The following is a 25,000-nucleotide window of genomic DNA, read 5'->3' on the forward strand; positions in this document are numbered from 1 at the left end:
CTCGTTCTCTCTCTCTCTCTCTCTCTCTCTCTCTCTCTCTCTCTCTCTCTCTCTCTCTCTCTCTCTCTCTCTCTCTCTCTCTCTCTCTCTCTCTCTCTCTCTCTCTCTCTCTCTCTCGTGTGGGAAATTATTCAACGTGAATGAGAGTCCAATTAATATTGTAAGATAGAAGTCTAAATATCAGCAGGACCCAAACTGAATATCTGTGGTTGAATGGGGAACATTAGGAGAGAAATATGAAACTTATGGAAATTTATTTAAATTATGTAGGTTCACACTTCCATAACCATGGAAATAAGAGAGTGGAACTAAGCCATAGAATACAGTCAGTTTGGTGTAATTGGACAAACCCTGTTATTTGACGAAAAATAAGCTTGGGTGGACAGGGCAGTGGACAGGATGCAGGGATGACCCGTCATCCAGGAGGTGCCAAGATAAGAGGGAGGGAGGAGGGTGGAGGGGAGTGGAATATATAGGAAATGGAATGGGTGGGAGTGGTTTCTATGCCCTTTTTCTTTTTGGCTACCCCCCATGTAGGGGGAAAAAGCCTTTGGTATATGTATGTATGTATGCTTATGTATGGTTTGAGAGATGACCTTTGAAGAATGCAAGTGTCGGAAATAGGAGTGAATACGGTAGTTGTGTAGGATACATATATGGGATAGGATAAGGAATGAAATCTTACGAGGAACAAGAATGTTGGTGAGTGCCAAGGAACGTACAAAAGAGGAGGTTGCATTGTTATGGGTATGTAATAAGGATATGACTTTGTAAGACAATGATGAACATGAAAGTGGATTGATGGAATGGAACACCAAGACTCAGGTGAAAGGACCTGGATAAGAAGGGAGTGGATGAGATCAGATATGCAAGAGGGAGAAAATAGAGAAGGCTAATACGGAACATAGACGCCATAGAAAGTAGGGAAGGAGCCGAAGAAAAAGAATAGTATTATAAACAAAGCACCTCACTGTCCATCGGGACATAAGAACGCAAATGTTTCAGGATCACTGGTTTCTTAATGAGGATACTTGGGTTTGTGAGAGACTTGCTATATCTAGCAGCAACTCAAGTTCGTCTCTGGGTCAAATTGGCCCGGACCTCGGCAACCTTTCTTCCTTTGCCCATATCTTTTGACTCCTTTTGTTTGCTGCATATTGCAGAAGCCTTGCCTACCCGTCATCAGCATCAAGGTCTGCGCATGCGTGAGTTAGCGTGCACGCGTCTGAGTCCCCGTTTCCTTAATCACAGACAACAAAGTTTAGTTAGGCAAAGATCTTTAAAATTCAACGTCAACAATGTTTATTCTTAAGAAAGGACTTTTGTAATTCGAGATTGCGCTGAGCCCTCTGGTTAGATTTATGTAAGAAGAAGTAACATTATGATCTGCGAGAACATATGATATTTGTCTATTTCATTGCATCTAATTCGTTGATAATAATTCTCTAACGTTTCAATAGTCTTGTTGGCAGAAAATATTTTCTCTGAGAACAAAGCTATCGAAATATTAGACAATATATTTATTATTCTCCAGTCTAGTTTTTCTGCACACACCATTCTTCCTGCACTGAAACTTATATATATATATATATATATATATATATATATATATATATATATATATATATATATATATATATAACATGAACAAAATGTAGCACATTTGTAAAAATTATAATCACGAAGAAATTGAAGAATGTCTGAATTTGAACATCTCCAAAGGCCAATGGTCCCCGGACATAATCTCACGGTTAGCTGTGAGCCGTTTGGTTAACAATTTTCAAACCTGACCCCGCTCACCCACCAATTTTGACCCGCTTCCCTTCTGACCTTACACTTCTACCCACATATCCCCTCCCCTCCGACTCTGCCCTGCGCGACGGATTGTCATGATTTTAGATTTGCCTTCTTCCCCTTCTACTCATATCTCAATTGTATTTATGTTTCTATCATTTCTTGTAACCAGTACTTTTCTGAAGAGGGCTATAGCTATTAGACGAATTATAGAAGTTATACTTTCTTCAGAGTTTCCTTTTATTCTGTGGAATATTCGTGATTATGTATATATTTATATATATATATATATTATATATATATACACACACATATATATATATATACATACATACATATGTATATATATATATATATATATATATATATATATGGGTGTGTGTATGTATGTGTGTGTGCGCGCGCGCTCTATAATGACATGGTTTAAAACTGTCAGAACACTTTGAAGGCAAATGAATACCGACGCCTAGTCCCTCCCTGCCCTTTGTCTCTCCCTTCCCTTTCTGTCAGTCTGTTGGTTATAGGCACACTAAAGCAGTGATGAATTTTGTCTACATGTTGCTCTTTCAGTTACGATTCAACCAAAATCTCCTATTCAGTGTTCGCTTGGCTGCAGGGTGTGACTCGGGCTACCGCATTGTTTTCAAAGTATAGTCTTACATTTTGCTATAGAATTAAATGGGTTTGCGTATATATATATATATATATATATATATATATATATATATATATATATATATATATATATATATATGTATATATATACAAATATATAATATATATATATATATAATATATATATAATGTGTGTGTGTGTATTGTGTGTGTGTGTGTGTGTGTGTGTGTGTGTGTGTGTGTGTGTGTGTGTGTGTGTGTGTGTGCGCGCATTTAAGTGGGAGTAGGAACCACAGAAGTCTTAGTCTGAGTTTATTCCTGACTAGTTTCGCAGGTATACTTTTTCAAAACTATTCAGGAATAAACTCAGACTAAGACTCTTGTGTTTCCTACTCAGCTTACGTCAACCTGTCAGAATGTCTCAACATGTATATATATATATATATATATATATATATATATATATATATATATATATATATATACATATATATACATACATACATACATATACCAAGGCTTTTTTCCCCTTACAAGGGAGGTAGCCAAAAAGGGAAAGGCATAAAATCATTTCCACCCATTCCATCCCTGAATACACTCCACACACCCCCACCCTCCCTCTTATCTTAGCACCTCCTGGATGAAGGGTCATCCCTGCACCTTGTCCACTGCCCTAGGTCAGAAGGAGTGTCGCAAGACACAGCACATCCACAGCAAGGCCGCTTCATTAAATCGGCGACCCCCCCTCTCCGAACAGTACGCAAATATACTTATTGACTACATTGGAACATGCAGTCAATATATAATTTATGGACTGCTTTGGAATCCCCTGTGGACCAGAAACACACATCATTCGTCTTCGAGTTCAAAATTTCTACTCGTAAAAGAATAATGATACATATGCAGAAATTTGTTACCTGCACAGTTCATCACTTCCTGCTTCCTGTTGGTATATCTTTCTCTTACTGGTGCACATCCTGATGCCATCTCGTGCTCTGCCTCCTCTCTCTTCTGTTCAGTACAAAGTGCCAGTTATCCCTCTCGCCCTACTCTTGTACCACTGAATTCTCCTTCATCTGATTTTCTATCATGAGTGACTACCATTTCTTCATCAACCTCATCCTCTCTATCGTTGATTGGAACCTCCGATACTCATACAATGACTCGTGTCCTATTGCCTTTTAATTTGATTAATACTCTGATAAACTGCACTGTTAGCTTCCCTGTTACTCGTCTCGTCAATATTCTATTACCCGTTTATGTTACATGCCCATTTCAAGGGCATGTAACCTGAGTCCCCCCCACTTTGCCCCATCCCCCCCTTTTATGTACCACCTCACCACCCTATATAAACTTGTATCTTAACCTTCTGTAAGCATTCTGCTGAAGAGGAATACAGATAGTAGTCGAAATATACAGTTTCTCTTTATTTCCGTTATTATTTCTCCGATAGTGGGTTTACAGTGAACATTGATATAAGTTATCGTCCCTGAACACATCAGTGTTTGGGATGAATCGAGACCACTCAAGAAGCAGCTCTTTTCTTTGTTCACTTTCCGCCAAGGATGGACCTTCTTTCCTTAAGTAAATATCCTATTTGCCATTCACTCGTTCTCTCATTGTCTCCATTACCTACTCACCATCTCCGAACACATATGACATCTGCCTTACAAATTCTATCACTATCTGAACTCTAACTTTCCCTCCACGGTACTTACTCTGTTTCCCAATTCTAAACACATCACTTCCGTTTTACGAGTTCTATCATTTCCTGGCCTATTCACGTCTCTCCAACTTTTGCTACACCGACCCGAAGTTATTCTCACTTCGCGTGGATGAATATGCCCCGTCTTCCTACATATGAAACATACAATTCTCACTTTGTCTCGAGTCATTACTTCCTTTTGTCTGCAGGTATCTTATCTGTAACCTTTCTTCCCGCAGCTGACTCACAAGGCCTTACTATTACATTCCATCCCGTGCCTAATCCCATCAACCTCGCTTGACTTGCGCCTTTGCCTGTCATTAGTGTCCTTCTTCGCTACCAAGGCATAATTTTCTGCCAGCGTCGCTGCCTTACTTAATGAATCAATTTCCCGCTGACTTAAATACACGTACACTTCTTTACCTATTACGGTCATAAATGGTTCTAATAAGAAAGTTTCTTTTAACTTCATCCAGTGATTGAATATTTCATGTACACCATCACTTACCCAACGTATTCAATATAAGTAGTTGGTGCCGTTGCCTGAAAATGCCGTCTAAAATAATACGGAATTACTTCGTACGTCCTGAGTTCTTGCTCCTTCGCTCGTTCAAATTCTCGTTGTACTTTCCTTATCCAGTGCCATTTACACTTACGCCGATTTCCCCGTCAAATATTTCTGAACTAAAAATACCCACTTATCTACCGGCCATCTCATTTTTAAGGCAATTTCCGTAATTCATGGTCAGGCTCGAAAATTAGGAATCATAGCCTTTACTATACACAAGATCGCTACTATCCTTCAAATTTTCAATATCCGTTTTTTTTTCTCCTGCAATATCCTAATGTCGTGAATTCGCTCTTTCTTCCTTTCTTCTCTCTTTATCTCTCTCTCTTTCTCTCTCCTCTCGCCTATCCTTTTGTTTTCTCCTCTCTCTTTCTCCTTTTTCTCTTTCTCGTAGTAACATTAGCTCTAGATTATATTTTTATTTCTGTACACATCTGTCATGTCCATCCCATATTTCAGAAACATTCACGCTACCAGATAACTTGAGACCACTTTTCGTATGTCGTTCTTATACGCATAGCTTCGTATTTCTGTCTTACAATGCTCCACAATCGTATTTCATGTGGTTTAGTTACAAGTACATTGGTACACTACAAGATGATGCTTTCTTCTCGAAAACTCTTGTCTATATTGTTCACCCATTGCCAATTACTTGCTATGATACCTTAGAGATAACCATAACACTCACAGACTCAATAACGCCAACTAAGATCCCGGGCAGGCCCCCAATCTGTTCCAGTCGTCTGAGGGTAACCTTTTAATTGTCACAAATGATGAAAAAAGAGCGGGATTAAAAGTACATAAAACACTAGTGAACTACACTACATTTATGGCGTTATCAGACCGTGACAATATAAGGTACAATTTGAATACTGTTAAAAACAATCTGTACAACTGCAAACACAGAAATGAGAGATAGATAGAGAAAGAGAGAGAAAACGCGCCACCCCGCCCCTTCTCATTAGGCCACATATATACAAGACTTACAAATGCCATCTATACATGTGTTGATCACATTTGGTCCTACTACGTTACCCGGCTCTGGGAATTTCTTAGCAGTATCCTAATTTGGCCACATAGGAATTGTACCATATCCATAACATATCCATAGTTCCAAAAAACAACATACACAGTACATCATCATGTTATGAAAATATTCCATTTATAAAATTCCCGACATTAGCTATCACAATCTGAGTGTTTGACTATTGAATACCATCCCTTCAACTCCGATAGAAATCTGTTAATTATTCCACTATCCATTGCTTGGATAAACCGTCACTTGTCAACCCTTTAATCACCTAATTACCTTCACTGAGGTAACGTTTTACGTACTCTTATCACTGTACACACTGCCTTGCACAGATGGACATATAAGCATCATACATGCGTTTATTCCATATTTTTTTCTATTTCAGGAAGGATGAAAGTAGTTACTGGTGCTCCATAGAACGAAAATGTAATTGGTTTAATGGCATGTACACACACACACACACACACACACACACACACACACACACACACACACACACACACACACACACACACACACACACGCGCGCGCGCGCACATACGCATGCAGTTGGTACACACTCGTGGGGCAATTGGTAGAGTTCCCGGCTGCCACTACGGCGGTCCGGATTCGAATCCCGCCCAGGGCTGAAATAATTTCAGTATCGCTGCGCTGCGAACCTTTACTCCAACTCTCGTGGGCGGGGAGTTGGGTGTGTGTGTGCGTGTAAGGTCACAGCATTACCCGTAGATCGGTCATATATGAGCTCTGAGCTCTCTTCCGGTAAGGAAATAGCTCTCACTCACGAATCTAACACGTGATCCAAGACCATGGTGAATCACATACACGCACACACACACACATGCACACGTGCACACACACACACACACACACACACACACACACACACACACACACACACACACACACACACACACACACACACACACACACACACACACACACACACACACACACACACACACACACACACACACAGATACACACACACACACACACACACACACACACACACACACACACACACACACGCACAAACAAACAAACAAACGCATTACATATACGTTTCTACCTTTTTGGATAATATTTTGTCGTGCCGAAGACATGGAGTCACAGAAATGGTACAGTAGAGATGTAAAGAGGGCAGCAGAACGGAGCGATACGAGGAGTTAATAATGACCAGCATTCTTTATTGAGTGGAAACTGGACTTTAACCCATTCAACCCCGATGACAAGATGTCTTGTCATTTGGTCAAATACACAAAAAAAACATAAAACACAAAAATTTTTTAACAAACACCCCAAAAATATGCCGACAATCCTCGCTTCGCTGCGAGCGAAGCGAGGATTGACGTCATATTTTTCTGGTGTTTGATCAAACATTTTGGTGTTTTATGATTTTTTGTTTTATTTGACCAAATGACAAGACATCTTGTCATCGGAGTTGAATGGGTTAATCATAAAAAAACTGCTGAGTGGGTCAATATACACAGTACATAGCGTTGCAGTCTGTTTTGCCTTGTCACTCACAAAGGCCTCATTAGATGGTATAGTTTTGTTCATGTACAAAGACTGACAGTCAATTTTTCAGTCCTATTCTAATGTTCACCTGGTGAACGATTCATCGAACAATACGATGTTTGTAGAAGAGCTGAGAATAAACTGAAAACGAGTCTATGTCCGAAAGACTAGGGCAGGGGTGGGAAACCTTTTTGTGCATGAAGGCCACCTTACAATTCATCGTCCCACATAGATGCCGCACTGAACAATTTTTTTTTTTCAATGATCTTATCCCTTTTTATAATAAATAATATACTTTTTAAATGATAGATGATATAATTTTTTAAATAATATGTATAGCAAAGGCCGCAGAAGGCCGCACTTGATGGCCGCAGAAGGCCGCAGGTTCCCCATCTCTGGACTAGGGCATGAGTCGGTTCCCTTCCAGTCAACACTGTGCCACTTTCTTTTGTTTGCGGAACCTCGCGTGCCAAGAGCACTTTTCTACATAAAGTTATTGTCACATGATTCATATGCAGTCATTTTCTTTCTTAAATGGACGCTTTGGTTTTAGTTAGATCTCTTTTTCACTATTTGGTTATTTGAAATAATGACCTTTTTCATACTCTGGGAAGTTTTCAAAATTGGTTGGCGTGCCAAGGTCAACCCTGTTACGTGCCAAGTTTGGCACGCGTGCCATTGGTCACCGACACCTGGATTAGAACTGAGACGAAATTGTATCTGTTGCACTTTTGTTCCCTGAAATTCTTGGCAGAGTACAAGAGTCGTCTCGTAGTGAGAAGATGTTTTGGTTGTTTGGATGTTTAGGTTGTTTGTTTGGGTGCAGAGTGATAGTGTAAAGGGATGGAATTCTTTTGGTCTTCCTTTGGAAAAAGTGAACGTAATACGAGTATATTGTATGGCATCAGGAATGTGTGTGGAATAAATAGCTCGCTTAATATGTCGTGTGTCAAGGATAGACTATCTATTTGGACCATCAGTTGAAAAGAGCTTATCCCACGAAGTGTCTTTCTGTGGATGAAACCAACATCCTTTGTCTTGTGCATTAAGGTGTTACAAATAGTCATAATTTACTATTTTAGGATTTCCACAGGATGATTTTTTTTTTTTTTTTTTTTTATTATAGGTCGGCATGGATCAGCGCGATTTACTGTCACTGATTTGCCTTTACGTTCGAGAGCGGCCGCATTATTAAATTACATTCTAGGTAGAAAAAAAAAAGAGAGATTCTTTTTGAGGAACAACGAAGGATGTAATATTGGGTAAATCCTGCCTATGCCTCTGCACATTACTCTCATCCAAGTTTAGTCACAAGACTTTTTTTTTTTCATTTGTCCTTAATGCCAGGGACTCATGATAATTTTAGATAGTTTGTTATATAAATACCATCAACCTTGTATCTAGTGAACAGAAGAAGGTTTCTGAATAAGTACACGTAATAATTTTCGAAGTATCAAGGTCAAGATAAACGCATGAATAATATCCAACTTTGGCTTTTTATTGGTGTCTTTCTTCATTTTTTCTAATTACCTATTTACTTACCTGTATGTTTTTATTCTTCATACAGCTTCGTTATGAGTCGATGGTTTCACCTTCAGCACACTTTTTCATCGTAATCCATTGCATAAGCGAGATATCCAATGATTTTTTTTTTCTTTATTTCTTTTCTTTTCTTGTCTTTAATTGTAGTCCTTCGACTATTTCGTGAAAAGCTAAACGCACTTGTCCCGGAAAAAAAAATCAGGTTAAAACGCGAACTAACCCATTTCCATTCCCATTACACAGCGGTTATCTAAGCAGAATGGAATCGCTTGGACAGAAGAATTTTTCTAAAGAGGAAACAGTCTTCCCTTAGAGGCGGATTCCCTGTGTCCAAATGAAATCGCTTAGTCTTAGACTAAAATGCTCGAAGCAGGTAACTTCTCTGAGAGGTATAGTTTTACTTACTGCTACGTGTCTATTACGTACGATAATTATCGTACATTGTACGATTATTTAACCCTCTTTGCGATGCACGATAGTGTTCCTCGTTATTCTACAGCTTGTACGATACTTTTCTGTATTTCGTACGATTTGTACGATAATTTTCGATGTTTATTAAATAGTTGTACGATAATATCGTGTTCAGAATCTGGCAACCATGGTCTAGACACTCAGTGAACTTTATGTACATTGTGTCTTATGTAACAGGAACTGGAGCCTCGGGAAGCGTAGATGTCAGAAACGTCGTAGAATCGTCTTACACGCCGGATGTCATCCAACTGCTCAAGTAGAAATTTTAGGATACATGTTTTAACTGGCGTGAAAAATTATTGTTCACTAAATTGTTTAATTGTAAATTCTATATGAAAAAAAACTGTAGCTAGTAAACCTTAGTATACCTAGTTCGAGAGACATCTAGATTCCCAGACCGCTGTCTTCTCTACTAGTTAGTTTTCCTAAAACCGTAACTCATTCACGAACGCATTTCATTCACAGGACATCCTCAACCGCTTTACCATAGTCGCGCTGCTACAAGCTACTCCACTTGACCCCAACCAGTGCACTCATTGAAACGTATTCTCGCCTTAAAACCTGTGCCACTGCCGCAGTGAGTTCATTCCAGATATACTGGGACAAGCCGTCCTCCGCGTGACTTGGGTTGCAAACTCCTCTGCGGCCAGAAGGCCGAATTACCGCCGTGGAGTGTTGGGTCCCGTTTTCGTTCGTCCCTTCCCTTTGAAAGCTCTTGTTCATTCCCCAGTGTCTGATTATGTAGGTTAAAGTTGACGGCTTCGGCCGTAGCCAAATCACGCCTATTGTAAGCTCCACAATCACACCTATTCTGTTGGCCGGTAACCTTTTTATTCTAGCCTCGTATAAAGCATCGACTGGATAAGTTTTATAAAGTAAAAAAAAAAACTAAAAATAAAATAATGATAATAATAATAATAATAATAATAATAATAATAATAATAATAATAATAATAATAATAATAATAATAAAAAGGGAATTTAGTACCGTCCCTGCTGACCAGAGCTACGCAGCATTCTTTGATGGAGACAATTTCCTCTTAGAAAGATTACTGATTAATTTTACCTTCTAGTATCCCGTTTTTCTGTTATCCTCATTAGATATGTTGTGTGCCACCTTTTTGACTCCACCATCTGGGTACGCTATTGTTCCCAAGGTTAGAAGCGCTTTTTATCGCAGACAAAATATATATACAGTAGAAACACATGCTGGCTGAGCGGGTTTGGGCGTCGTTACTTGCCTCGAAGGTCGAGGGGATGGCGGTTCGAATCCTGCCACCAGCGAAGTTGATCCAAGGACATGGTTGATTAAATTCCACGCTACAAAGTCCTCTGTGAGGGGCATCGTCCTTGCCTTCCGATAGGGGAGAGTTTGTAACGTTAAACCATATCTTCAACAACAACAACAACAACAACAACAACAACATCATCATCATCATCATCATCATCATCATCATCATCATCATCATCATCATCATCATCATCATCATCATCATCATCATCATCATCATCATCATCATCATCATCATCATCATCATCATCATCATCATCATCATCATCATCATCATCATCATCATCATCATCATCATAAACACATGCGCTCTGTTATATCCCCCCTACTTGGTACTGCACTCTGTTGTAGTGGATACCGTTGATACCCGGCGAAGGAGAGAAGGGTAAGTCTCCGGCATTTGATAATGTGGTTAAGGAGTAAAGGCCCACTGCCGGCCGGCGAAGACTCCGGGGGAACACTAGCCAAGGGGTGCAAGGTCACTGAACTGAGTGACTTAAACGTGCAACGCTTTGAAATCCCTCTGAAGTTGAATAAAATCCTGATGTTCTAACCAAAACAGAATAAATAAAGGTAACTCGAGCTTTGTTTTGTAAACATAGTTTTTAACTTTGTAACGCTCAGAGATCACTCTTAAGCCGAATGAAATCATCTTTCATGAGCCACAACAAAATCACTAAAAGTGACACTGGGCTACGTTTATAAAAGACCACTTCGTCGATGAAGGGTATTAGTCGTGAACTTATTCGTGAAAAAAACTATCGAAGTTAAAACTAGTGGGGTTTACAGTGCTTCCAAAAAGTTGCTATGCTTCCGCATAGTTGTGAAAATTATTGATATGTTGGTTCGGTGGGGTTGGCAAGTATGAAAGCTTCTTGTGATTGCTGGAAAAGAAATTCATGTGCTTACTGAACTGAATGAAATTGATAGATGTTAACCGGAGCAAAATCTGGTACTCCTTTAGACCGAAGGTCTCGATGGGACAGAAGAAAGCTTTTGGATTCTGTTCTTCTAAGAAGCTGGAAAAGAGAGTTCCTGTAGTAGCCAAGGGAGAGGCAAAGAAACACCACCTTTGTGTTCGAAGGAACTCTGAGAGAGAGAGAGGGGGGGGGGAGACACAGAGAGAGAAAGAAAGAGAAAACCAGACTCACCCATACCTAGAACCTAGGAAAAGAGATCAGACAAATTACACTAATGGAGAGAGAGAGAGGCTTATCCCTGCTATAAAGGAAGGTATGAGAATTCCACGGTTGGGAAAGAGAGAGAGAGAGAGAGAGAGAGAAACACCAGAAAGAGAGAGAAATATTCCACAATGCAGTAGGAGTAAGAAGAGCAGGCCCATACCGTGGTGGTGAAATGAGAGCTGACAAAGCCCGTAGATGAGCCCACTAATTGTGTTGGATACAACTGAATTACACACTGGTGGATATATGACCTGCATTCTGTCGCCTTCCTCTCTTTTATTCTCTCCTCATTTTCTGTGTCATCATTTCCTTTTACTCTTCCTTGCCTGGTCTCTCCATCTTTGTGACTTCCTTCACGTTTTCCATAGGACCATTTGGTTTTCTTACCATCTTTGTCTTTCCTTTCTTTGTCCTTTTCTCTTGTTTTCCTTTTCCCACCCTTTTCTTGATCCTGATTATTTGTTTTACCTTTTTTTTTCAATTCGTTCCAGTTTGGTTCTTTACTTAAAAAATAACACAATTTCCTGCCCCGACAAATCTCTCCCCAACGTTCTCTCTCTCTCTCTCTCTCTTTCACACACACACACACACACACACACACACACACACACACACACACACACACACACACACACACACACACACACACACACACACACACACACAAAGACTTCCTGAAAAGTGAGAAAAAAAAACAGAAATAAGGGGTAGGGTGTCTGGGTGGAGTGATCTAATTAGCGGAGTCCCACATGGGTCACTGTTGGCACCAGTAATATTCTTGATTTATGCAAACGACTTGATGGATGTCACGACAAGCTACACTAATCTGTTTACTAATGAAGTAAAGATTATGAGGAAAATAGAAGCTAATGAATATTGCAAAATGTTACAAAAAGTTAAAGACAGAACTTACAACTGCAGCCAAGCGTGGAAAATTAATTTCAGTTCTAAGAAGCGTAGAATATTGGAAGTAGGTAAAAGTATAAATAGGATATAGACGGTTTGATTTAAACTAGTTAAAGCAGTTACAAGAGAGAATGGTATGCGAGTGCTGGTTACAGATAATTTGTGGGCCAATAAGCACATGAATATAATCTTTGATGTGGCATATAAATGCTGACGATACTAGAGTTGCATTTCACTTGATTGAACGCATGATAATAGAATAAAAGACACAAAGGTAACTTGATCCTCTTCATGTTTATTTATGTATTTATATGTTTATTTACTTGTTTTATTTTATTCTTCTTGACAATATGACGATGACGAGATTGAGTCATGCAGCTGGGGAAGGCGAGAAAGGAGATACAGTAGAAGATATATATGTAATTTTTTTTTTTTTTTTTTTATCCAATCATGTGCGAATTTTGGTATACAGGGGTGTCATGGAAATACTTGAAATAATAGCCAAGAGTAGGAGTAAGCAAAAGAAGGATGACCCATACACATAAATAAGTATATAGATAAGATCGAGAGAATAGAAAGAATAACAACTATGATAATCTCAAGTCTTGTATACTTACCATATAAGGAAACGATAGAAAAACTGGACTTCTCCTAAATAGAAGAAAGAAGAAAAGGAAGGGATATGATTGTCGTGTTCAGAACAGTGAAGTGAGGGCACCCAATTGATTTCTTTATTTATTGATTTATTTATTCATTATTTCTTTTTGCTGAACACGACAATCATATCCCTTCCTTTTCTTCTTTCTTCTATTTAGGAGAAGTCCAGTTTTTCTATCGTTTCCTTATATGGTAAGTATACAAGACTTGAGATTATCATAGTTGTTATTCTTTCTATTCTCTCGATCTTATCTATATACTTATTTATGTGTCTTGCGACACTGCCTCTGACCCAGGGCAGTGGACAAGGTGCAGGGATGACCCGTCATTCAGAAGGTGCTAAGATAGGAGGGAGGGTGGAGGGGTGTGGAGTGTATTCAGGGATGGAATTGGTGGGAATGATTTTATGCCTTTTCTTTTTGGCTACCCCCCTTGTAAGGGGGAAAAAAGCCTTGGTATATGTATGTATGTATTTATTATTTACTTATTTTTTATTTATTTCCTTATTTTTGAATGAGAGAGTTACAAAAGGTCAGGGAGAAAAAAGGATATGACACTTAGACATCAAGAGACACAGTTTTTCTATACAAATGTAATAAGTTTTTGAATAACATGAAAGGGAATAGTGGGATGAAAATATAATTGAAAACAAAGTTTCAAACTAGGAGAGAAAAACGGGATCTCAGTGTAGCTGTTTTCCTTAATATTCAATTAAGTAGAAACACACACACACACACACACACACACACACACACACACACACACACACACACAGATACACGTCTCGATAGCGCAGTTGGTAGAGATCCCGTCTGCCACTATGGCGGTCCGGGTTCGAATCCCGCCCAGGGCTGAAATAATTTTAGTATCGCTGCGCTGCGAATCGTTACTCCAACTCTCGTGGGCGGTGAGTTGGGTATGTTTGTGTGCGTGTAAGGTTACAGCATTACCCTGAGTTTGGTCATATAGGAGCTCTGAGCTCTCTTCCGGGAGGGAAATAGTTGTCAATCACGAGTCCAACACGTGATCCAAGACCATGGTGAATTACACACACACACACACACACACACACACACACACACACACACACACACACACACACACACACACACACACACACACAAATATACACATATATATGTGTGTTTGTGTGTGTGTTTTTGTGTGCACATGCACATGTATATGTTTATGATTGTGTATATGATTATGCATTTGTATATTCCTTAAGAGTAAGCCCGGTGGCGAAATTGGTCAGGAATATTTGTAGTACAATTTATTATATTTCCTCCTCTTCGCATAAGGGAAGATCAGAATCGACGTCTGTTACTTCTGAAGCCGGCGACAGAAACAGTCCCACACTAATGCAACACAAACAGCAGTCCAACGTTTATACGTGTGTGTGTATGTGTGTGTGTGTGTGTGTGTGTGTGTGTGTGTGTGCGTGTGTGCACGCGCGCGAGTGCACTCGCATGTGCGTCACATACATGTGAACAGTGCGTGTGATCGAGTGTCATATTTACCCCGTTTTTAATATAGTGCCACCGGAGCAAAAACCTTTTTTATAGAAATAAATAGAAAAAATGAACAAAAAATAAACCAGTGGATGACAAAGGTGAGGTTAAACTAAGCCCAAAAATCTACTAAATGTGCGACACCTTATTTCGTCACCCGGGCGGGAAATATGCGGAGACTGGTGTCTCTTTACAAAATACGTTTTCACAGGACCAACATTACAGAGTACTGTGCACACAATAGCATGGAGCATTCTACTTGTCTAAACCCAGATATTATTCTACAGCCTCTTCACCTTTCAGACACAGCCTCGGAGTACTAAGCAAGACGTAAAATGTGTTATTCCCGCACCTATTTTCCAGAGTCGTCACGTCGTTTCAAAATTATTTCCTTCATATTTCAACCGTAATAGAACATGAGGAAATATTATATTGTAAAGATTGATATGTATACAATGAAGCTTCCTCACGACGCGCAACACATCGTCTTGGCTGACAATCGATTGTTCGCAATATTTTTTTCTCCTCACGCTATTTGTGTAATCGTATGTTTTTATATCGATTTATAAAACAGAAGACTCAGAAGCGAAGTCATGAAAAACGAATAAAGTAAGATTTGAGAGAAGTTTTTCTGGAGAAACACGAAAACCAGAAAATGAATGAGATAGGTCAGGGAAATAGAATATTGAAAAGTAAGAAGAGGTTTGCAGCATAACAAAACTCAGGAAAAAGATAAGAAGAAATAAATATGTGTTGAGGAGACACTGGAACTAATAGAAGAATGGATGGAGGTGTAGATAAAGCATGGGAAAAAGTGGTAGAAATTGACAGAGAGGAATGAGACGAAGATGGCTGTGAAAGCTAGAAAGGTTGGAGAGAGTTCGGGAGAAAAGATGTCTTAGTTCTTTAAGGAAAAGTTACAAGTTTCTCCCTGAAGAGAAAAGAAGGAGAAATGAAAATGGACATGAGAAATAGAGAAATAGAGAAAGTAAGGGTATGATATAGAGGAAGAAATAATGATGTATAAGAAATATTATTGTAAAAAACGTGCTGAAAAAGGTAAAAAATAAATAGATAAGAGTGAAGGTTGGAGGAATATGTGAGGGAGAAAGATAAGAGAAATTTGTGAGCATTTACTAGAGTTTCTATCCTTAGAGATTATTTAGTATTGAAAAGGAGAGTCATAAAGGTACTAAAGGAGAGATTTGAGGCAGGTAGCAAAACGGAGGGAAAGTAGAAGATAAAAGTGACCAGCATTCTTTTTTTGGGTGGACGTTAGTCTTTGATCATAAAAGAATGCTGACTGACTTGGTCCCTAAAATAATGACTTCATAAACCATGCAGTTAGTACCCCATACGGGGTAAGAAAGATACGAGTGAGAGAAGTGAAGAAGTAGGTGAGAATGCTGAAAGGGAAAAAGGCCATAAGTGGACGGAAGAATCTAAAAACGCTATGGAAAAGGAGAGAGATGGGATGGGTAAACGCTCGTTCACACAGTGCCCCATGACCATGGCGGTGTTATTGGCGCTGTTAGGCCGCTTTCACACGAGCGTTTCCGTACGCGCGTTCGGGTGCGCCGCGTCGTGTGAAAGGTCCCATTGAACTCCATTGAAAGTTAAAACGCGGCGCACCCGAACGCGCGTACGGAAACGTTCGTGTGAAAGCGGCCTTAGAATCGAGGTTTTCACGACCGCCAGCGCACTGCCGAGCTGTTTCGAACCGGCTCGATTTGATGGGCGTGCAGATGTCGTCAGTGCCACCTCAGCCTTTGGAGAAAGAAGTATGTGTCACGCTTTCCGTCGTGGCGACTTATGCTAGCCTCATTGAGTTGACAAGAAGCCACACCCAATATTCTATAGATTTATTAAATTAACATCCCTGCATATGGAACATCAAGAGCAAAGGATACAAAAAGAGAAACATAAGGAGTGCAAGCCTTAATGATATGAAGAAAGAATTATTCTGTACCGTGACATTAAAAATGAGAGTTTTTAGGTTAAGATATGGGCAGTTGGGCTATTCTTCACCGCAGCCCCCGCCAAAAAACACTGCTTTAAAAAAAAAAAAAATGATACTGATGTTACTATTAAACTGTGGCACTTGTTTATGGAGTTCAAAATACTCAGAATGATAGGAGGTATCCAGTGGCATAGATAAAAATTGCATCTGTGAGATTGGTAAACAACTTTATATTTACCGATTTTTCCTTCATAAAGAATGCCAGTAAGATTGTAGCCACCTGCAGACATCAGATTTTGATGCTTTCCCTGCTACCAGCACTGGCAACACATTTTCAGGAGAGATAAAGGTTAGGTTAGGTGCGGTTGTGCTTTTTTCCACCGCAAACCCCCCCCCCAAAAAAAAAAAATGGTACTAACGTTACTATTAATTTACTGTAATTATTAATGGGGCTGAAAATACTCAGAATGATAGGAACTATCCAATGGTAAAGGTAAGATCTGCATGTGTGAGACTGGCATTCTTTCTTCATGCTCACTCAGTGCGGACACTTAGCTCCGCATTCAACACCACCACCTTCTACATACAGATCTGCATGTAGCACGGTGTGGACTCGCAGGGCCGCATATAGTTTTTGACATGCGCGTTTGGGTCAGGAAGTCCCTGGATGATTGTACTTCACAAACACACACACACACACACACACACACACACACACACACACACACACACACACACACACACACACAGCAGAGAGAAATGTCAATAAATTTTATGTTATGTACATAATTCAGAACCGAACAAGAATATAAACGTCTTACAAAATGAAACGAAAAGGCCGGTAGGTTTGAGAATGAAAAAGACAGGAAACAAATTGACCAAGAACTTTATCCCGAGTGACCACATAACGCAACTAGTCAGGAAAGAGTATACATGGCGTGCAAACATAAAACTTTAATTCAATTACAGTGACATGGATATTGTATAAATATTCATAATAAAATATCATAGACCCAGCCATGCACATGCTGGTGTCTCTGACAGATACTAAATATTTTATAAAACAAGACTCAAAATAAATAAAAAGAGTCGTTATAAAAAGGGTTTCGGAACAGAAAAGACTACCATAAAAGGAGATATGAAAGAAGTGAACACACTAAAAGAAAGAAGGGAGAGGGTTGATGTGATTGTCCTGTATGGACCAAATTAAATCGTATCCAGTGGAGATTGATTTGAAGTTACTTATTAAAAGGACAAATGAGTACAAACTTAAATTTAAAATTGGAAAAATAAGAAAGATATCAAGAAAATCAACTTTCAAAACATATTATTTGACAAATGGAATACAACTTCAGTTGAGTTGATAGGGGTATAAACCTTGACTAATTTGATTAAATATGATAACATGGATAAAGAAAGAAAGTGAAAGCATGGAATCAAACATCGAATTCAGAGCAACGCACAAAGTCGTTAGAAACTAACATAGATCTTTGTAACGGAACTCAACAAAACCAATCAAAGAAAACATACGCAAGCGCAAATATACAAAACAATCATCATTGTCCACACACAACACTCACACTCTAAGAACAAGCAAACGCCAGGGCGGATACACACAGTTCGCAAGAACACACACGAGTTTTATACACCTGGGAGAGAATATATACACACGCACAAACACATATACTTTCGCTTAAACACAAGTTCGCAAGCGTACTCAAAAGAGTTTAACAATGTAAAGGAAACACAATCACAGATGTATAAAAAATATCCAAATATGCAAAGCAGGGATTTACTCTCGGAGCATTTAATCAGTCTAAAATACTAATTGGAGTTTGAAATGAACTATGTTTAGAAAAGATACCGGGTGTGAGGTTGACATAATCCTTTGACAATTAACAAGGCAAACGCGCGCGCATACACACACACACGCACACACACACACACACACACACACACACACACACACACACACACACACACACACACACACACACACACACACACGCACATGATGACGCAGTGGTAGCGATCGCAACTGCTGTCACAGCGGTCCGGGTTCGAATCCCGCCCAGGGCTGAAATAATTTCAGTATCACTACGCTGAGAGTCGTTACTCCAACTCTCGTGGGCGGGGAATTGGGGGTGTGTGTGCGTGTAAGGTCACAGTATTACCCATAGATCGGTCATACGAAATCTGAGCTCTCGTCCCGGAGGTTAATGGCTGTCGATCGCGAGACCAACGCGTGATCCGAGACCAAGGTGAATCACACACACACACACACACACACACACACACACACACACACACACACACACACACACACACACACACACACACACACACACACACACACACACACACACACACACACACACACACACACACACACACACACACACACACACACACACACACACACACACACACACACACACACACACACACACACACACACATCCACACACACACACACACACACACACACACACACACACACACACACACACACACACACACACACACACACACACACACACACACACACACACACACACACACACACACACACACAGACACATACACAGTAAGAAAGAGAAGAGAAAGGGTCAAACGAGCATTGCTGTATACTACAATTACATTTGATTGGAGCTATTTAACATTACGAAATTATCCTCTTAGAGAGGTCTAGCAAGATGCGTCCTTGCTACAGACTTCTTGAGGCATGGAATTTACAAAGGATTACAAAGGCGGAGCATGCCGACAGGAGACCTTTTGGTCCATATCTAGGTTGGATGCGAAAAAGATCATAATAATGATAAATAGATAAATGAATAAATAAAAACTATAATAATGTAAATAATGAATAAATAAATAAATGTAGTGTCCCCTCACTACGAACTCGCTCGCTGCCATGCAGGACTCGAACTGCCTCCAATCCTGAGCTCCGCCAATAGAAGCGACGCTCTATCCATAAGCTTTCCAATTAGGTAAATGCACACACATGCACACACACACGCACGCACACACACACACACACACACACACACACACACACACACACACACACACACACACACACACACGGTGGCGCGGTTGGTAGAGTCCCAGACTGTCAGTACGGCGGTGCCGGCGGTACCTGGTTCGAATCCTGCCCAGGGCTGAAATTATTTCAGTATCGCTGCGCTTCGAGTCGTTACTCCAACTCTCGTGGGCGGGGAATTGTGTGTGTATGTGCGTATAAGGTCAAAAGCATTACCCATAGATCGGTCATACGAGCTCTGAGCTCTCTTCAGGGAGGGAAATAGCTGTCGATCACGAGTCCAACACGTGATCGCATACACACACACATACACGCACGCACGCACACCATATTCACAAAGAGAAAGAGAGTGAGAAAGGGAAGAGAGGAAAAAAAAACAAGCACCAGACATAGTTTTAATTTGATATGAAATATGCATGAGGGTTCTTCTTACTTTATGCTACCTACTCTTCATTATTTTATTCATTTGCGAGAACCACAACACCGGTCTTGCAATGTGTTCATCTATTTTACTCACTATATACTCAGTATATTGTACTCAGTATATACTCAGTATACACAGTATATACTCAGTATACTCAGTATACTCAGTATATACTCATTACATACTTAGTATATACTCAGTATACTCAGTATATACTTTTTCATGTTTCACTTCTTCCTGATATCCTTCTCGCTGTCCTGTTGTTATACTTTGTTTTCTCACATATCTTTACCTCCTTGTCAGCGCCCAACCTACCATAAACTCACTCGCAGCCATAAACATGTTTTAACCTGTTAAGCCACTTTCCCCTGATTGCATTGACCTCAATATTCTCACCTTAAGTAATTAAGTAAGTGTGTTAGGCCTTCAGAGACTCGAGAAGAGAATTTGTTTAAATCGATGGATTTGGTATACGGAAACTTAATGAGCGTATTTTTATTATTATTACTGTTAAAGAAGTCCATGTTTATGAGCTGTTTTGTCTCTCATTCCGCTGGAATAGTCACCCTCACGCAAACAGGTTTGTTTACATCGACGCGAGATAAGTTTTCGAGTGTGATTTTTGTATTTCCTCTTCAGAATTATATGGCCCTTCATTTTTACAGTATTCATCTCGGGGAGGAGGAGGAGGAGGAGGAGGAGGAAGAAGAGGAAGAGGAAAGAGGAAAGAAGGATTGAGACCCCAATATCCGAGACTCGGCGGATGGCAACAAAAGATCCAACATGTCTCTGATGTGCAGTTCGGGAATGTTTTTGTTCCTGTTTCTCCTGCAGGGACGTTCCTTGCGCACTCTTCGAGCTGAAGCTTTTCGTCAATATTGCGAAAATATATATCTATTTTTTGTTCAGATGGCAAGGGAACACTTATGCTAATACTGGATTTTTTTTTTTTTTTTTTTTTTTTTACTGTTAATGGGAAATTGTTCTTAGACCCTTGTAATTTATGTATATTTGCGTGCGCGTGAGTATGTGTGTTTGTGAGTGTTTTTTGCACGTGACTACGTTCTTGTTTTACAATGTTTCTATAAATGAGTATACAGACGCACACACACACACACACGGCCCGGTGGCGGATTGGTAAAGCACTGGCCTCACAAGCCGGAGAACCGGGGTTCGATTCCCCGGCCGGGCGGAGACAAGTTGGGTTTGTCTCCTTTCACGTGTAGCCCCTGTTCACCTAGCAGCGAGTAGGTACGGGACGTTAGTCAAGGAGTTGTGACCTTGCTGTCCCGGTGTGTGGAGTGTGAGTGGTCTCAGACCTACCCAGAGATCTGCTAATAATGAGCTCTGAGCTCACTGCCGTAGGGTGGTGTCTGGCTGTCTCGAAAAGAGGCTGCAGCAGATCCGAGGTGAATACACACACACACACACACACACACACACACACACACACACATACACACACACATGTACATATATACATATATATATGTGTATATATATATGTATATATGTAAATATATATATATATATATATATATATATATATACATACATATACATACATATATATGTATGTATGTATGTATATTCGTAAAGGCAGTGGACTGTGTTGGCTTGCATAGTATATTTATTTCACTAATGAAAACACCTAATATAAAGGCTCCTAACGGTGTCAGCTGTTTTGAAGCCCGCAGATGACCAGTTCTAGACGGAAGCGTGCATCGCCATGAAGATTAGATTTAAGTTGTTCCTAAATGGTCTTGGTCGACGGCTGCAGCTTGCGCTTGAGAGGAACAGGTGACGAAAGAGAAATGGCTCTTCGGCGCTCGTTTCTCTTCCTCAAGCTGCCCGGGTTGTCATATCGTGTCGTCCCCTGGGTAGAACTTACCAATTACCCCGCGCCTTCCTGCCTTTCCCCCCCCCCTCCCCGCCATGCCCCTTTCACCTCAGTTTCAGCCCCCCCCCCACATTGTTTTCCTCCTCTTCTCCTCCTCCTATTTACTTTCATTCTTCTCTCCTTTTCCTGGGCTTTCTTGTTGTGTTCTATCTTCTACTTTCTCCCCGTTTCTCTTCCTTATTTCTAATCTTCTTCTTTCATCAGTTTCTACCTACGAGTCCTCCATCTCCTCTTTCGTCCATCACTCTTCCTTCCTTTGTCTTTTCCGTCTGTACTTTTCCTTTCCACCCCAGGTCATCGTCTGGATAAATCCTATTTCTTTTACCCACCTGTAACCTATCCTTCAGACATACGTCCTTACTATGTTGAACATATAGTAGAGAATGTAAGGTATATAGGAGAAGATAAATCTTTTGTCTTATTCACTGATCCTTGACTGCTCTTGGCTAACACCCTTCACCATCGTTTCGAAAGGTTTCTTCATCAGTTCTCCATTTCAAGTCCAGTTCCTATCTGGATTCTTATTTTACCTTCCTACTCGTAGAACATTTTCCTTATAACCTTTACTGCCTACAAGAGTATTCTTCTCTTACTGTACTTCCTCTTCCTCTTCTTCTTATTCTTCTCCTCCACGTACTCCTCTTCCTCCTCCTTTTCCTCTTCTTCCTCTTATTCTTCTCCTTCACGTACTCCTCTTCTTCATCTTCCTATTCCTCCTCCTCCTTTTCCTTCTCCTCCTCCTCCCTCCCCTCTTCCATCTTCTCTTCATCCTCCTCCTCTCTGCCTCTTCCTTATTCTTTTGTACCTCCTTTCTCCTCCTCCTTCTTGCCTTTTTCTCTATTCCACCCTTTCCTCCTCCTCCTCCTCCTCCTCTTCCTTCTCCTCCTTCTTCTCTTCCTCTTCCTCTTCCTCCTCCTCTTCCTCCTTCTCTCCTTTTCCTCTTCCTCCTCCTCTTCCTCCTTCTCTCCTTTTCCTCCTGCTTATGCTGCTTAATCTCTTCTTCCTCATCTTCTGGTTCCATCTCTATCTCCTTCTCGTCACTCGTCACCCTTATCTTCCTCCTCTTCTTCCTCCTTTCGATTTTCTTCCTCCACATTATCCTCCCTTCCCCTTCCTCCTCTGTCAACTTCTGTTCGTTCTCATCTTCATTATCCTCCTCTTTCTCTTCTGTACATCAGTCTGTTCCTCTCCTCTCCATCCTTCTCTCATTCCTCGTTCTACTTCTCCAGTTCTTACCTCTTCTATCCTTTCATATATTTCTTCTTTTCCTCCTCCTCCATCCCTCTCCCTCACTTTCTCCCTATTCTTCCTCCTCGTCCTCCTCGTCCTTCTGTTCCTCCCTCTCTCGCTCTCCTACTCCTCCTCCTCCTCCTCCTCCTCCTCCTCCCTCTTTCTTCTTTTCAATCCATTCCACCTACTTCCCGTTAGTCCTCTTCCTACTCCTTTTACTCTTTTTATTCATCACTTTCCTCCTCGTCTTCCTCAGTTTTGTTCTTTTCCTCCGTCTTGTCCCCCTCCTTCAACTCCTCCTCCTCCTCCTCCTCCTTCTCCTTCTCCTCCTTTTCCTCAACCTCCTCCATCTGAACATTTCCTCCTCTTCCTCTTCCTCCTCCTCCTCCTCCTCCAACTCCTCACTCTCCTCCTCGTCTTCCTCAGTTTTGTTCTTTTCCTCCGCTTTCTCCTCCTTCTTCAACTCCTCCTCCCCTCCTCCTCCTCCTCCTCCTCCTCCACCTCCTCCTCCTCCTCCTCCTTTTCCTCAACCTCCTCCTCCTGAACCTTTCCTCCTCTTCCTCTTCCTTCTCATCCTCCAACTCCTCACTCTCCTCCTCGTCTTCCTCAGTTTTGTTCTTTTCCTCCGCTTTCTCCTCCTCCTTCAACTCCTCCCCTCCTCCTCCTCCTGCTCCATCTCCTCCTCCTCCTGCTGCTCCATCTCCTCCTCCTCCTCCCCCTTTTCCTCAACCTCCTCCTCTTCCTCTTCCTCCTCTTCCTCTTCCTCCTCTTCCTCTTCCTCCTCATCCTCCAATTAATCCTACTCCTTTTCCTCTGCCCCTTCTTCTTCCTCCTCATCTCTTACGCCTTCTTCTTTCTGTTCCTCCTGTCGCCCTGCGGCATCTCCATCCCAACTCTTCTTCGGCAAACTCTTTCCCTTCCGCGGCAACTTCCACAGTCGCAGCAAATTCTCATTATCATAAATCTCGTCAGTCAGGAGTCCCACACACACACTCAGTTTACATCACCTTAACCTCTTTACTAGGATGACCCACCACACTTCTTAACTAACGTTAGAGAGAATCTAAACGATGTTGAAGTAGGGAGTGGTTTAATCTAGCGTTTGGGGAATTCTAGAGTTCCTTCTTTCCTCACGATGACTCCGCCTCAGATGAATAAAGCCGTCTGCCTTCGGTGGGCTGTATCATTCATTCATTTTTAAATTATTTGTTTATTCATCTATTTATATATCAGTATTATTATTATTATTATTATTATTATTATTATTATTATTATTATTATTATTATTATTATTGTAAATATAGTAAATTGGTATAATATTATTATATTCTTCTTCCTCTTCATGTTATCATTATTATTATTATTATTATTATCATCATTATTATTGTTACTAATATTATTATTATTATTAGTATATTATTATTATTAATTGTTTATTAGTATTGTTTATTATTTAATGTTATTAAGTTTTTACCATTGCTATCACCTTAAGGAACTTCGTCTGCAAGTTCGTGTTTTCGAGCACTCGAAACGCTCGCGCGCGCACTCGCACACACACACACACACACACACACACACACACACACACACACACACACACACACACACACACACACACACACACACACACACACATACACACCCA

The sequence above is a fragment of the Oratosquilla oratoria genome, chromosome 1, assembly GCF_046742065.1.
Source record: "Oratosquilla oratoria isolate Oo_2021 chromosome 1, ASM4674206v1, whole genome shotgun sequence".
Lineage (NCBI taxonomy): Eukaryota > Metazoa > Arthropoda > Malacostraca > Stomatopoda > Squillidae > Oratosquilla > Oratosquilla oratoria.